Source organism: Mesoplodon densirostris, chromosome 2 (genome assembly GCF_025265405.1).
Source record: "Mesoplodon densirostris isolate mMesDen1 chromosome 2, mMesDen1 primary haplotype, whole genome shotgun sequence".
Classification (NCBI taxonomy): Eukaryota; Metazoa; Chordata; class Mammalia; order Artiodactyla; family Ziphiidae; genus Mesoplodon; species Mesoplodon densirostris.
The window spans coordinates 53999736-54013988 of record NC_082662.1 but is presented as its reverse complement, the minus strand read 5'-3'; the positions used below and the strand labels follow the sequence as shown (position 1 = coordinate 54013988).

At 43.0% G+C, this 14253-nt stretch overlaps 1 protein-coding gene and 1 pseudogene across 3 annotated transcripts in view; both read right to left on the bottom strand.

Annotated features, from left to right (window-relative positions):
- NFIA (nuclear factor I A) overlaps window positions 1-14253 on the bottom strand; it is a 386801-nt gene that overhangs the window by 67615 nt on the left and 304933 nt on the right. The gene's annotated exons all lie outside the window — the stretch shown is intronic.
- LOC132483460 (protein phosphatase 1 regulatory subunit 14B-like) lies at window positions 731-11421 on the bottom strand (annotated as a pseudogene).

Sequence of the window (14253 nt, the reverse complement as noted above, 5' to 3'; positions counted from 1 at the left end):
TAGGTAAAGATGGGTATGGGGATGAGAAATGACTAAATTGGAATTTGCTCCTATGTGCTAGGGACCTGTTCAAATCGTAGAATACACAGGGGGAAGGGAACAGTGGAGTAAGAGGCACCTGTTGCCTATCTATCTGTCTCTTGGACAAATGAGTGCATACATATTGATAAAAGAGTATGAGCTATCAATATGGATATGACATGAGGGTCTTGAAAAAAGTTCCATCAACAACAAAATGCAAAACCAAAGCAACAGAAACGACCTTGATGTAGAAGTCATAGATTCCATAGAAACAATGACGGTAAAGGCTCTTTTTGGATGAAATACACCTTGAATCCCTACCTTTGCTTAAATCTTAGACTCTGAGACTTAACCTAGAAACTTAGAACTATGGGGCTATCTCCCTCTAGACTCTATTTTTTACTTAGACCTATAATCCTTAAGTGTCCATCCTGACCTCCCCCTTTACCATGTAGACCCCTGCTACCTAAGTACACTTCTGACCTAATCAGATTCTGAGCATGGCCTCGTCATAGCCTCATACAATGGAGATCTCTACCACTGCCCTTAAATGTCCCACTGTGTTAGTTATTGCGAGTTGCTTATCAGAGAGCCAATATATGTTAACTGCTTAAAAAGTTTTTTAGAAGCTCTGGGGTACTTTTTAGGAAAATTTTCTAGTTAGATAAAGAGACTTGGGTTTTAATTGTGTTGCTGTCTCTACCTGGCTTTAAATGTGGGCAACTTCTCTCTCCTCTGGTTCTTTCGTCTGCAAAATGAGGAGTTTGAACTAAACAGCCACTGAAGCTCATCTAGCTTTAAATTTCAATGAAATTCAGTCTCTGGGATTACATTTACAAATAACAATACAATTGATCCATATGTAACAACACTGAAATCTAAAAAATGTGAAACAAGGGAGTATGTGGGGTTTAAAAAATTTTTATTTATTTTAATTTATTTATTTTTGGCTGCGTTGGGTCTTCGTAGCTGCGCACAGGCTTTCTCTAGTTGTGGTGAGCGGGGGCTAGTCTTCGTTGTGGTGCACGGGCTTCTTACTGTGGTGGCTTCTCTTGTTGCAGAGCACGGGCTCTAGGTGCATGGGCTTCAGTAGTTGTGGCTTGCAGGCTCTAGAGCGCAGGCTCAGTAGTTGTGGCGCACAGGTTTAGTTGCTCCATGGCACGTGGGATCTTCCCGGACCAGGGATCGAACCCGTGTCCCCTGCATTGGCAGGCGGATTCTTAACCACAGCGCCACCAGAGAAGTCCCGGGAGTATGTGGTTTTTAAAAGAAATTATTTTTTAAACGTTTCTGGGATATTAGGTTCTAGGGTATATTTGGACTCAGTCTCTAGGAGCCTGTGTCTTTGGGAAGGCTGTGATATTTAGAGTTTTTAAAACCCTGAGGGAGGGCTTCCCTGGTGGCGCAGTGGTTGAGAGTCCGCCTGCCGATGCAGGGGACACAGATTCATGCCCCGGTCCGGGAAGATCCCACATGCCGCGGAGCGACTGGGCCCGTGAGCCATGGCCAGTGAGCCTGCGCGTCTGGAGCCTGGGCTCCGCAATGGGAGAGGCCACAACGGTGAGAGGCCCTCGTACCGCAAAAGAAACCCCAAAAAACCCCCCTGAGGGAATGTGCCAGTTCAAGCTCTGCGAGATAGAGCCCCAGCCTTTGGGTCCCAACAGGACCTCTTCTCTGAATAGATCATACTTGTGCACGAATCCCCTAAGCCGCCATGACGGCTAATGTGCAATGCATTCAAATGCCACAGAACAGCTGTGATTATTAGAGATATGAAGAGTGACTGGTTATTACGCAAAGTTGACAAGACTTCAGTTCCACGAAGGGAGCTTCTACGTAATGTGCAAGCAATACTGCGAGCAAGAGATGAATGAAAGAAAAACATTTAAGGAAAAAACCACCACCATAGATTGGATGATCACAGAGGTTAACAGAAACAGGCAGAGAATGAATTCTCAAATGACCTGTTGGAAGGGCAGTCCCGCAAAAGAGAATTTCAAAAGTAAGCTCCGTGGAGGTTCTCTAGCCTATGTGAGGCCTACCAAGTCCTGGGACCAGCGCTGTTTGGGAGTCTTTGCTGGCTGACATTTAAAATAAAAAAGGCAAGACCAAGCAGATAAACAAACAAACCCCACAACAAAGCTATGATTGATTCACAGCCTTCCCCCCACTACCCCCGCCCAACCGGCAGGTATACACTGCAGTTCAAGCCCCTGTTTCTGAGCAACATGATTACTAAAGCACAGGTTTCAAAGTATCCTCCTGAATTCACCCTACAGGATTTAGGGATTTATCCTACTGCTGGTAGATTTCTCACAAGGGGAGGAAGTAGGAGAAGAATCGGTCCAGTGTTTGAAGTCAGGGTACCGAAGATTTACCCCAGGCTGGGTATCAACTAGCTCTGTGTCAGCCTCCTATGCACCTTAGTTTCCTCTGCTGCAAAATGGAAATTATATATCTGTATGGTTTTTAGAGCTCAACTATTTTGGGTTTGAAATCATTCACTCCCTATGCGAGTCTAGGAAAAGTTATGTAACTTTTTCAAACCTGCATTTCCTTGTCTGTGAATTGGGTAAAATAGCACTAATTTAAGAGATTTTCCCAAAAATTAGAATTATTTCTAATTCTAGGTGCCTAGTACATAGTGGGCTCACACCTTTAAAATGAATGTGTTGAGAATATATTGTGTGCCAGACAGCGTGCTTGATTCTGGGCTATTTATTATTCTTAGAGTTGTGTTTTTAGGATAAATTCAGATATACGAAAAGTAATCAGGATCATGCAGTGCCATGTGGCAACCTGAGATAATTGGGAATCAAGAGTTGAACTGTTCTCAACTGTTTTCATGGCCCTGGAAGTCCCCGGCATGGACTAAGTGCCACTCTTCTAAGACCGGGGTTTGACCTGTCCTCTGTAAGCTCCACCTGCAGCAGGAAGTCACTTGGCTGGTAGGAGAGCCAAGCTCACTGCCCAGCACACAGGACAGCTTTGCTCTTATCTCCTGTACTGGACAGCTCTCAGTTTTGGCTGCCCAGCAGTCTTTCACCCTTTCTTCTGGAAACAGAGCTCTAATGTTTCTTTGGGTAACTATCCTTCCCTCCACCTCAGTCTGTCATTAGCCTAGACTTTACCCTCCCCCCAGCTCTGTGGGTGGGCATGTAACCCAGGCCACACCAATGAGAAACCCCATTATCTTTTTTTTTTTTTTTAATGTCTGGGAAGACACCTCTGGGCCAGAGGCACGGGGAGCCCCACTCATGGCACCAGGCTTGGCTGCAGGGCCCCCCAGTATTGCTGTTGCTATGAGGGCGGGGGGCAGCGATTGTTCTGTGGAGCCACTGTTCACCTGCGTGGGGGACCCTTCCTTTCTTCCGGGGTGTGCTCAGCTTCTGCAGGTCCTGGATCTTGTCCAGCAGGCCAGAGATGGAGGCCTCAGTGGGTTTGTAACAGTCCACCAGCAGCTCCTTGACCCTGGCAGCTGGGTCTCATCACTCTCCACATCCAGGAGTTCATCCACAGCAATCTCCAGCTCCAGGATCCCCTCTTCCTGGTAGTTCTGGAGGCCAGGGAGCTGCTCCAGGATCCACTCCTCCAGGTTGAGGCGCTTCTGTTGCTCCTCGAGGTCATACTTAGCCGTGACCTTCCGTTGGCACCTTACTGGGCCCTCACCTGAAGCCCCAGGGGGCTCTGAAAGCAGACACTGCCACTGCCCAGCTTGGGGGCCAGGACTGCCAATGCTGTACCCCCTGCGGGGCGGCTGTCCACCAGGGCAGCTCCCCCCACCCCATTATTTTTTAAACATAAAGATTATTTTAAAAGTGAGCAAATGACCCAAACCAGGCCAATCAGAGCCATAAGCATCCTACTCTTGGGAGTAGGACTGTCCCTAGATCTCTGTGGAAGAGCTGTTCTCTTTCCCTTGGGATTGTTACATTGGGGATTAAGTCTGGAGCTGCTCATATCATCAGTGCCATGATCCGAGGAGATTTAGTCTAAGAATCAAGTTCACACAGAGGACAGCAGAGCTGAGAAAGATAAAGATATAGATTTCTGAAGGTATTGCCTGAGCATCTGGATCCAGCTCTACCTGAAGCCACAAACCCTCTGACTTTTCGGTTACATGAACCAATCCATTATCTCCTTTTGGGGAGACTGGAGGGGTGATTAAGCAATCTGGCTGGGTTCTTTCACTTGTATGAATATTTCACTTGAAAGGGTGCTTATTAACATGTCTTCTGTTCATTACCAGGTATGCAACAATTCAACAACTCTTATTACAGTATTCAGGAATTTGAGGTTTCAGGAAGATCTAGAGATGTCCCTCAGCAATACCAAGGTTTTCTTAATCTGTATTGTATGCCAATAGAAGGAACCCATACAACCTGACACAAATAAATCCAAATCCCCACAATTACTTTAAATACCTGTGCTATATTATCCCTATATTATCCCTGCTAATTCCCCTCTCATGAATCTCATCCGAGCAATAATTATTTGTTCTCCTGTTCTACTATGTTGGAAGGGCAGGACTGGCTTGTCTGGTTTGCTCATTAGGGCCTAGCACAGTGCTTGGCAGATGATACATTCTCAAAAATTATTTGCTGAATTGACTCTTGTAAATAACAATGGTGCTTACCTCCCTTTTTTTTTAAAGATTTTTTTTTGATGTGGACCATTTTTAAAGTCTTTATTGAATTTGTTACAATATTGCTTCTGTTTTATGATTTTTGGTTTTTTGGCCACAAGGCATGTGGGATCTTAGCTCCCTGACCAGGGATCAAACCTGCACCCCTTACATTGGAAGGCAAAGTCCTAGCCACTGGACCACCAGGGAAGTCCCGGTGCTTATCCCTTTAGCAAGAGCCATGCCTGAATGAAGACAAGCCAAAGCAAAGTCTTCACCATGGCTACAGGCTAATCATCATGGAAGGGGGTTCACCTGCCTGATTGGGGAGAACCCCCCACCCCGTTCTTCTAACCACACAAGAATAATGGGATGGAGTAACCAGGCTGTCTCACTTCCCTGAGGCCCCATCTCTTCTAGGCTATGAGGTTCCTCCCAGTGAAGGGAAACACACACTCCTTCTGGACCCACAGGAGCAGATAAAAGAGAGAACTGGGGATGGGGAGTGAGGAACGAGGGAACTGAGAATCCTTTCAAGAGAACCACACAGAAAGACTGCAAAAAATGATATGGGGATGGGGGGAATCTGAGACAGTTAACATTAAATATATATATATATATATATATATATATATATATATTTGGCTGCATTGGGTCTTCGTTGCTGTTTTCTCAAGTTGGGGTGAGCAGGGGCTACTCTTCATTGTAGCACAAGGGCTTCTCCTTGCGGTGGCTTCACTTGTTGCAGAGCACGGGCTCGAGGCGCACGGGGTGGCTTCTCTTGTTGCAGAGCATGGGCTCTAGGTGTGTGGGCTTCAGCAGTTGTGGCACACGGGCTCAGTAGTTGTGGTGCACGGGCTTAGTTGCTGCACGGCATGTGGGATCTTCCCAGACCAGGGAACCCGTGTCCCCTGCATTGGCAGGCGGATTCTTAACCACTGCACCACCAGGGAAGTCCCTGAGACAGTTAACATTTAGTAACATACTAATAACATATGTGGCCCTTTCCATATGTCATTTCACTTCCTCCTCCTATTAACACCTTAAAGTTTTGTACAGGTGGGAAATTAAGAGACCAGCAGAGGAAGGGTGACTGGCACAAGCTTATGCAGATCCCAAGTGGCTGGCCAGGATTTGCATTCTATTCTGGCTGACTCTACAGCCCATGCTCTTTTCACTGCACTCTGCTGCTCCCATCTGAATTATTTTTCAGAGGTCAAATGGCTTATTTCCTTTCATGATATTTGCCTCATAGGTCCCTTATTACCGTAATACAACCTGGCAACTCTGATGTTCCTCACATGTGTTTTGTGCATAAGAAGAATGAATTGTTTGGGGTTGGGGGAAGCAACTGCCATTTAATACTAAGAAATGGCAAATGTAAGTTTACTGTGGAAATATACATTTAAAAAAAATTCCATACACGTGAGTGGTTAAATACACTAGTTTCAACAATACAAAGGATGCAGCATGAAATGGGTAACTCTCCATGATCCTGCAGCTACATTAACAGGACTGTACATTCCCATTTCGAATATCAGTGCTCACCCCCCTTTGCCTACATGGATGATAAGCTGATACTACATAAACATTGTTAAAGCTACAGTTCCATGCTACAGTAATTCACTTAACTTTAACATGATTTATGGTTCTGTCAATCGGTGAGGTTGAAAACCCTGTGCTGAAGCTTAAATGTGAGCTTCATATTTAAAACAGCAAGTGTGTGTGTGTGTGAGACAGAAGAAAACATTTCATATAGAGAGGAGACACAAGTCCAGTATTGACTTTTTATTCTACTCTGAAAAAAGAAAAATAAACAACGAATCTAAGCATGGAATCAACATTATATTAAGCTAAACCAGAAAGACCTGCTTGGGATTTATCTGATTATGTGATTTATAGTATAAGTGATACCTACAAGTCTTATCAGTGACATAATTTCAAAGAAACCTTGCTCAGAACCCGCGCCTTCACTGTGGCTGCATGTGTGGATTTGTGGTTGGGGGGCGGGTAGGGGGGTGGAAGAGAGGGAGGGAGAGATGGAGAGATGGAGAGCAGCTTCTTTTGTCCAGATGAGTTTAAATCTAGGTCCACGTGGTTAATCACCAATCACCCTATTCTTCTCTCCGGTGTTCACCCGGGAGGCATTTTGCCTCTTTAAGAGATAAGGAGCCAATTGGTCTTACTGCTCTAACCTGTCCTCCTTGGGACCACATATTAACAGATTCCACTGCAGAAGAGCTCTCTTTAGAAGTTTGCTGCGGGGATGACAAATTAACCCAGCAGGGTGTCCCACACATCTACCTCAGTACAAATTATTAGTGTAATAGAGCTTTTAGTTATGCATTTATCTAGTAATTATTGAACGGTTACACAAAACCAAGCTGAGCAGCCACGGCCCTTTATGAGGCTCGCTCAGTGGGTGGCCTTACAGTTCATTTAGGATACCAGTTCACTTGCAGACAAATTAGCTAAACAGCCTTCTCCTTTAAATATTTTCCATGTCACAGTGAAATTCTTTACAGTACAATAAAGGTACAGTTTTAATTACATGCTTCCTGACTTTTGTTTAGTTGTAGTTTTAAAACATTTGCTGGCACTGGTCTTTCCTTTGGCTGGGCAGTAATAGTTGGTTGTAAGTATCTGGCTAATGAATTTAATAATTTCCTGAACTGGGACTTAAAGGGCCTTTGCTAAAAAGCTGCTTCTCCTCTTTACCATCCAGTTCCTCCAAAGCCCATCGGCAACGTCTCCCATTAGGCTGGGCGACAGCACTTGAGCTAACCTTGCCCAGTGTTCACAAGCCCTCTTATTCTCTTTTTAGTGTTCCTCAAAGGTGGTACTTGTTAGGTCTGTGATGCCTGCATTTGGAAGTCAATTCTGATTGTTAGAAAGACAATGTAATGTCTTCTCAAATGACATACTCCAGTAATAAATAAACACCTTGCATCTGTTGGCAGATTATTTCAGCGCCTTGTTAGCAACAGGTACTTAATTGCTTCTCATTTTCCTGAGATGATTCAATTGCACTAAAACCAGGAGAGACAAATTAGATTCAGCTCCATTGAAAGGAGCACCAGCGTGTTCCACAACTGAGTTAAGAAGTTTTCCTAAGAGGCAAAGAAGTTTGCCAATATGATACGAGAATGCTAAACGAAACTACCACTTAGGTAGAGGGCCTATGTCAAGGAAGGTGCCATGGTTATGAGAGTGACGAGGCGCCAGGGACTATTCCTTCTTCAGGATCCTTAGTTTGGGCAGACACATTTATAATACCATAGAAAATATTCCATAAAAAGGGGATCTGGGCTTCCCTGGTGGTGCAGTGGTTGAGAGTCCGCCTGCCCATGCAGGGGACATGGGTTCGTGCCCCGGTCTGGGAAGATCCCACATGCCGCGGAGCGGCTGGGCCTGTGAGCCATGGCCACTGAGCCTGCGCGTCTGGAGGCTGTGCTCCGCAACGGGAGAGGCCACAGCAGTGAGAGGCCTGTGTACCGCGAAAAAAAAAAAAGGGGGATCAAATCATTTTGAGCTCAGCATTTCTCTTAATGCCCATGGAAGTAGAAGTTCTTAATTAAAACCAAGCAAATGTGTATCGAGCATTTATTCGCCATGCTAGGCATCTCCCTAAATGTTGCCAAATACGCGCACTTGAATATTGTATTATTATCACACGTGGGGGATAGAAAGAACTCCCTGTTATTCCCAAACTTTCTGTTTGCTTTCAATCAAATCCATGTGCTCATTCATTTATTCAACAAATATTTATTGAGTGCTTTCCTAATGCCAGGCACAAGGCTGAGGGATACAGGATATCGGGAGGAAGACTAAAGAATGGTCCCCGTTCTAATGGGCCCTGCCATCTAGTGATAACTGCTGCCTTCCTATGGTACCTCTCTTTCCTTCCTCCTCTATTATTGTCTATGAGTCTCTGCTCTTCCAACCTTTCCTGGTGACCTGAACTTCCTGGAAAGTTATCTTAATTCTCATAATTCTCTGCAGTATATTTTTCTTGGCCAAACTGGGAGATGTTAACTTCAGACCCTCAGACGTTTCATCACTAAGAGCAAGATCCCTGTTTGGGCCACGAGGATCATGGACTTAGAGAGGTTTACAGAGCATGTAAACGTTTGAACAGAAACTGGCAGGATTCTTTGAAAGCTGCACAATAAATCTTTGGTTTATATGGCTATTGTTTTAATACATCTTGTGCATGTTTTCAGAATCAGGGCAATTTGATTTCTAAACTCCCTTCACGTGTATGTGTGTGTGTGTGTGTGTGTGTGTGTGTGTGTATATATATATATATATATATATATATATATATGTTTTGACCCATAAAGAAGTTGGGCTTTAGCCTTGTGCTCACATTTTGTATGTCTGGATTTCTCAGTACTTAGCTACAGCATGACTGCTGTTGCCTTGCACGCTTACAACTAGGAGGTACTCTGTTTGAGAACAGGGGTAAATCACGCTTGTTTGGACTCGCCCAGTGCCGAATGCCATGGTAGTTCTCTATCAGGTTGCCCCCGACCCTGACAGCACCCGGGAGTCCCCATCACAATAATACAACGGCTGGCTTTCTTGTCTGCCCTCCACCAGGAAGTAAGCATGCTGAGGCCAGAATCCAAGCTTCTCTTTTTCACTCTATTAAGCAAGTAGCAGAGCACCTTGTACACTGTAAGTGCTTGATAAACACTTGCAGAAAAATGAACGGGTCCCCAGACAGTAATGAGAGTCTGCAAGCTAATTTCAATATTAAAAAAAAAAATGCCAAACTGACCTCGAAAGTTGTCTTTGAAGTGACTCGCACGTACCAGAAACCCTGTGTTTACCAGTAGCAAGGATTCAGGGGCTCATAAAAAATGTCAAGTGATCTGTTTACGGTTGTTATTAAAAAAAAAACTCAGTGTGATAACACGGGTTATGTCATGCTTATCGAAAGATCTAAATGGCTATGTCATGTTTTTGACTAATAAAAATTGTGAAAACAAACCAATTGTTTAAATAAATGCAGTTGATTTCTCCCAGTGGTAGAGAAAAAGGTAGGAACTGCTGATATGGTGAAAAAGGCACAGCACTGGAGACTAGATTTCTAGTCTTGGCTCTGGCCAGCTCAGATTTCACATTTCTATGAGTAATGGGAACTATGCTGTTGACTGCTAGCCAGCTTATTTCTCCCCTATTTACCTACTTATAAAGCCCCAATTTTATACAGAGCAGCAATATGCTCAGCTAAAAAACCTAGATTTTCCAGCCTCCCTTGCAGCTAGAGGAGATTGTGTGGCATAGTTCTGATCATGCTGTGTAACATTCTATAAAAGGTGGCAGAATGAGCTGGCAGGCACTCTTTGCCCTTGTCGGTTCCCTTCTTTCTGCTTGGAATGCAGATGCATGGAAAGAGGGTAGTGGCTATGCTGTGACCATGAGGTCACAGCATGAGGATGAAAACGACCCATTAAAGCATGGGTAAAAGAAGAAATCTCAGTCCTTGATGGTGCTTTGATGACACCATGACAGTCCTGAATCATGTATTTGTTTCTATATGAGAAAAATACAACCTGCTTAGTCCGACTTTCAGTTACTTACAGCCAAACACATTCTTAGTGGATACAGGGAAAGGATTAAACCAGAAGATTCTCAGAGCACTATTCTGAAATTCTATGGCTCTAGATGAAGCTCAATCAGTGCTTATTTGCGATTACGCTCAACCTCTGCCTCACAACGTGTATAGTGCAGGCCCCTCCCTGCTTCTCAATCCCGAAAGCACAGGGTTGCCTTACCCAGTGCTAAGCATTTAAATTAAGTATCATTCATTATCTTGTTTTTGAAAATAGCAGACTTTAGGCAGAAACATAAGTTTCAAGAAGACAAACTTTCAAGAAGTTCGAAAATATCTCTGATGAGTACTCCAAATAATTATCCAAAAGAGTTAGGCTCTTTTAAATCATCAGGCAAACCTACAACTCTTAAAAAGGCAAAAGGAAGAAAAAGGATTTTTTTTTCTCCATTATCATGAATAAGATAAATTGTCATGATTAAATACTTTATTATGGTTGAAATTTTAAGTACTGGTAAAAGAAAGTCTCTGAAAGCCCAATCGTTCAGCTTGAAGTGCACAATAATTGTAATAATGTATAACAAAATACAAATGCCCTTACTGAAACTTAATCTCTTCCCCACTCCCTAGGACACTGCATAACTTTTAACCCCTTCACCTAATTTTAACTACATAGGTGGCAAAGTATTACCCCCATGATACAGATGGCCAAACTGAGGCCACAAGGTTAAATGATTTATCAAAGCCATAAAGAAAGCCAATATCAGAGAAGGGATTCGTTTTAAGAAACCACATGTCTCTACCTTCACAAGGTAAATAGGAAAGTGATTAGAATAGCATAAACTAAGAAAAAACACAGCTTTTAATAGCAAAGCCTTACTTCATAATCTTGCAAAAGCTTTCTTTGGATGAAAGGCCATGGTTCTTCCTCATCTTTAACATTCCTCATAAAGAAGTACTATATAAACTATTATCCTTTGTCACCCTTTGTTCTTCTGAAGCAATGACAATCCGTCAGTGTCAGGGAGGGGATGAATGTCTCTTGTGTACCTTTATGTGCAACTTGAGTACTTTTTATTCATTCAAGCAATATTTGAGCATTGTGTATGAGACACAATGGAGATACCAAAAAGCACACATTAGAGATCCTTCCTCTCAGAGGTTTTGCTCTGGAGGAGGGACAAGACATGTACATTAACTAACAAAGCAAGACCATGTCGGTGGAGGGAATGTGCAGGTGTGAAAGTCTCCCGGAGTCTGTGGAGTGTGAGATGATGGCGGCCTGGGTGGAGCTGAGCAGGTTTCCGGTAGAAGGTGGTACCCAAGCTGGTCTTAGGACGGGCAATATGTAGACAGGCAAAGGCAGGAGGACAGCCTGAGATTTTCAAACCCTGGATGAAAACGGGTGATTTAATTGTTTGTATGACCTGAGTACATATTCTACTTCCGGGCACTGTGCTATGGACTGCAAATACATGATTTCATCTACTCCTTAGATAATACAATTCTCTTGAGGTTGAGATTAGGATCTTCAATTTATAGATGAGGAGTCCATGGCTCTAAGAAGGAAAGCTATCTGCTAGGTTCTCACAGTTGGTGAAAGTGGTAGAGACAGGATTCAAATACCAGTCCATTCGACCCCCGAATTTTTGCACTTACCCACTCCCTTCCAGGCTCTATTTTTCTGCCTCAGCTTTACAATCATCAAAGAGAGGTTTCCTTTTTAAAAGGTGGCCACCAAATTTCCAAACATAGATAATTTTTGCAGTGAAAAATGGGGTCATTGTTTTTTCAGTGAGGAGACCTTGCTTTTCTGTAGCTCTGCTAAAATACCACCCTTGGCCTGGGCACTGAGGTACGTTACAAAGCTACTGCTTACTAACTGGTGTTTGTCTAGTCAAGGTAGTCCCCTGAGAAATTTTAAGGAAGGCAGCAGAAGTCTTGCAATCTAGGTGCTATCCAGAGGTGACTATACCATGTAACTTTGAACAAGAGTGTAGTAAACAACCTCCCCAGTGCCCCAGGATCCTGATAAAGGACACACCTTTCTCTTCTTCCTTTTGAAGCTGGATCATCTGTCTGGATTTTCTAATGATTTATCATTTCAGACTGTGGTAACTCCTTATAATAAAAAGAACATGTCCGGTTGAATTCTCCTTTATGTCCAATGTCTCATTTATTCCACACTGGCTCCCTTGGTCAGACTCTCCTCCTTTAAATCCGGCCTCATCTTCCTAAAATATCAACTCTTACTCCCAGATGTGATGTCATTCTAAGCATTAGCTTTCCAACTAGTTCAGAGAAGAATAACCGGGATTATAATACCTGTAGCAAGTATGTCTTAAATAATAAGCACCTGAATACCAACCTTTAAAAAGGTCTTAGCCCAAGAGTGTCTCATGTTAGTCTATCTCAATTCTGTGATGCTGCTGAAGTATTTCATCTCAACTATCCCACTTCCCTTCACCAGACCACTAAGTGGGGCAGGATGCAATAAGAATGGGTACCTGAGTAGATTTCCCAGAAAGTAGAACTGAGGATGCTGGGAACCATCTTGAATTCTGGTGAAAAAAAAAGCATCTTTGGAATTCCATAATTCTTAAATTGAGCATCTTTCTCTTTGCCACATAAACAATTTCATGAGTATGAATAGATCAAAACTCACTGTCCTGTAGGCTAAGACGGTCCCCTCTGGTTCGACCCAGTGTGGGTCATTTTAGCAAATGTGATTGTTTAGCATGAAGAAAGCACCCAATCATGGCACCCACAGTAACTGCTAGAATCATTTCAGTGATTTCTAGAACTATGGTTTTAAGGCAAGACACACAGAAGGCATTCAGTATTTACTGAATAAATGATAACATAGGCACATTGCTTTATGCTCCTCAAAGAGTCTCTAAAAATATTGTTTTATTGTAGTTTCTGTATAAGAATATGAGGTTGGGAGAAAATATTCATTCAGCAGTAGTATTGTTCCCATTTTATTGATGAGGATATTAAAAAATTCAGAAGGTAAGTGGAAAGGGAAAGAGGCAGCTTAACCAACTAACCTGATTGCTGACATTGCTGCTTCCCAATCCTTATCGCCCTGATGCGCCCATGAGTCTTTTCTTTGCTTGGAATGCCCTCCATTCATGTAAGCAACTTTTAAGATTTGACTTCAATGTTATGTACACTTTGAAGTCTCTTTATTTGATATAAAGTGATAAGTAACAGTGCATTCCACATCAACTTCTAAATGCTTATTTTCCTGCACTAGATGATATGCTCTATGAGGACAGAAACCACTGATTTCCCAGTGCCTGTATAGTGACAGGTACTCATTAAATTCTTGTTTAATGGATGCAGGAAGCTCCATAGTTCCCTCCCCTGAGGTCCTACAGAACTGTCTGCTTTTAACATTAATTTACCATTTAGAATGTTAACCTGACCATAATAAAGATGAGAAACGTCACATGCTTTATCTCCCTGAGACCAAAAATCTTCTGACTAAAAGGGCTTTGTATTTCTTACTTTGCACCAGTTTCAATGCCTAAGGAATGTTGACAACGAGGAAAATATCATACTGCCCCATTTAAAGAGACTCATTCTGGGACCACATAATCCCATTCAGATGCAAGGTTTTCAAATTAGGAAAAATATTTAGCTTTTCTGATTGTATCACACACACTCTCACACACAAATGGAATAATTAGGGATCTTGAGAAAGTTCCGTCAATGATCACAAGATGTTCAAAGATGGGGCAAGTGAGCATCCATAATTGTGGATAGAGAAACTGCTTCACACAATAGTCAGAATACTTATTTTCTTCAGTGTGATTTCTGCACGTGTGCACTGGCCAGCCCTCTCAACTGCCATATTTCCCTGAGATGCACACAGAGTATTCATAAAGGGATTCAGATTTGTGGCACTCACATTGAGATGAATGCAAGAAACATCAGTTTCCCCAGGCGTATGTCAAACTAGACAAGAGACCATAACTTTCTAGGATGTTTTATGATACCAGCTGGTAGATCACAAACCTACCTAAACGAAAATCTGATGGGA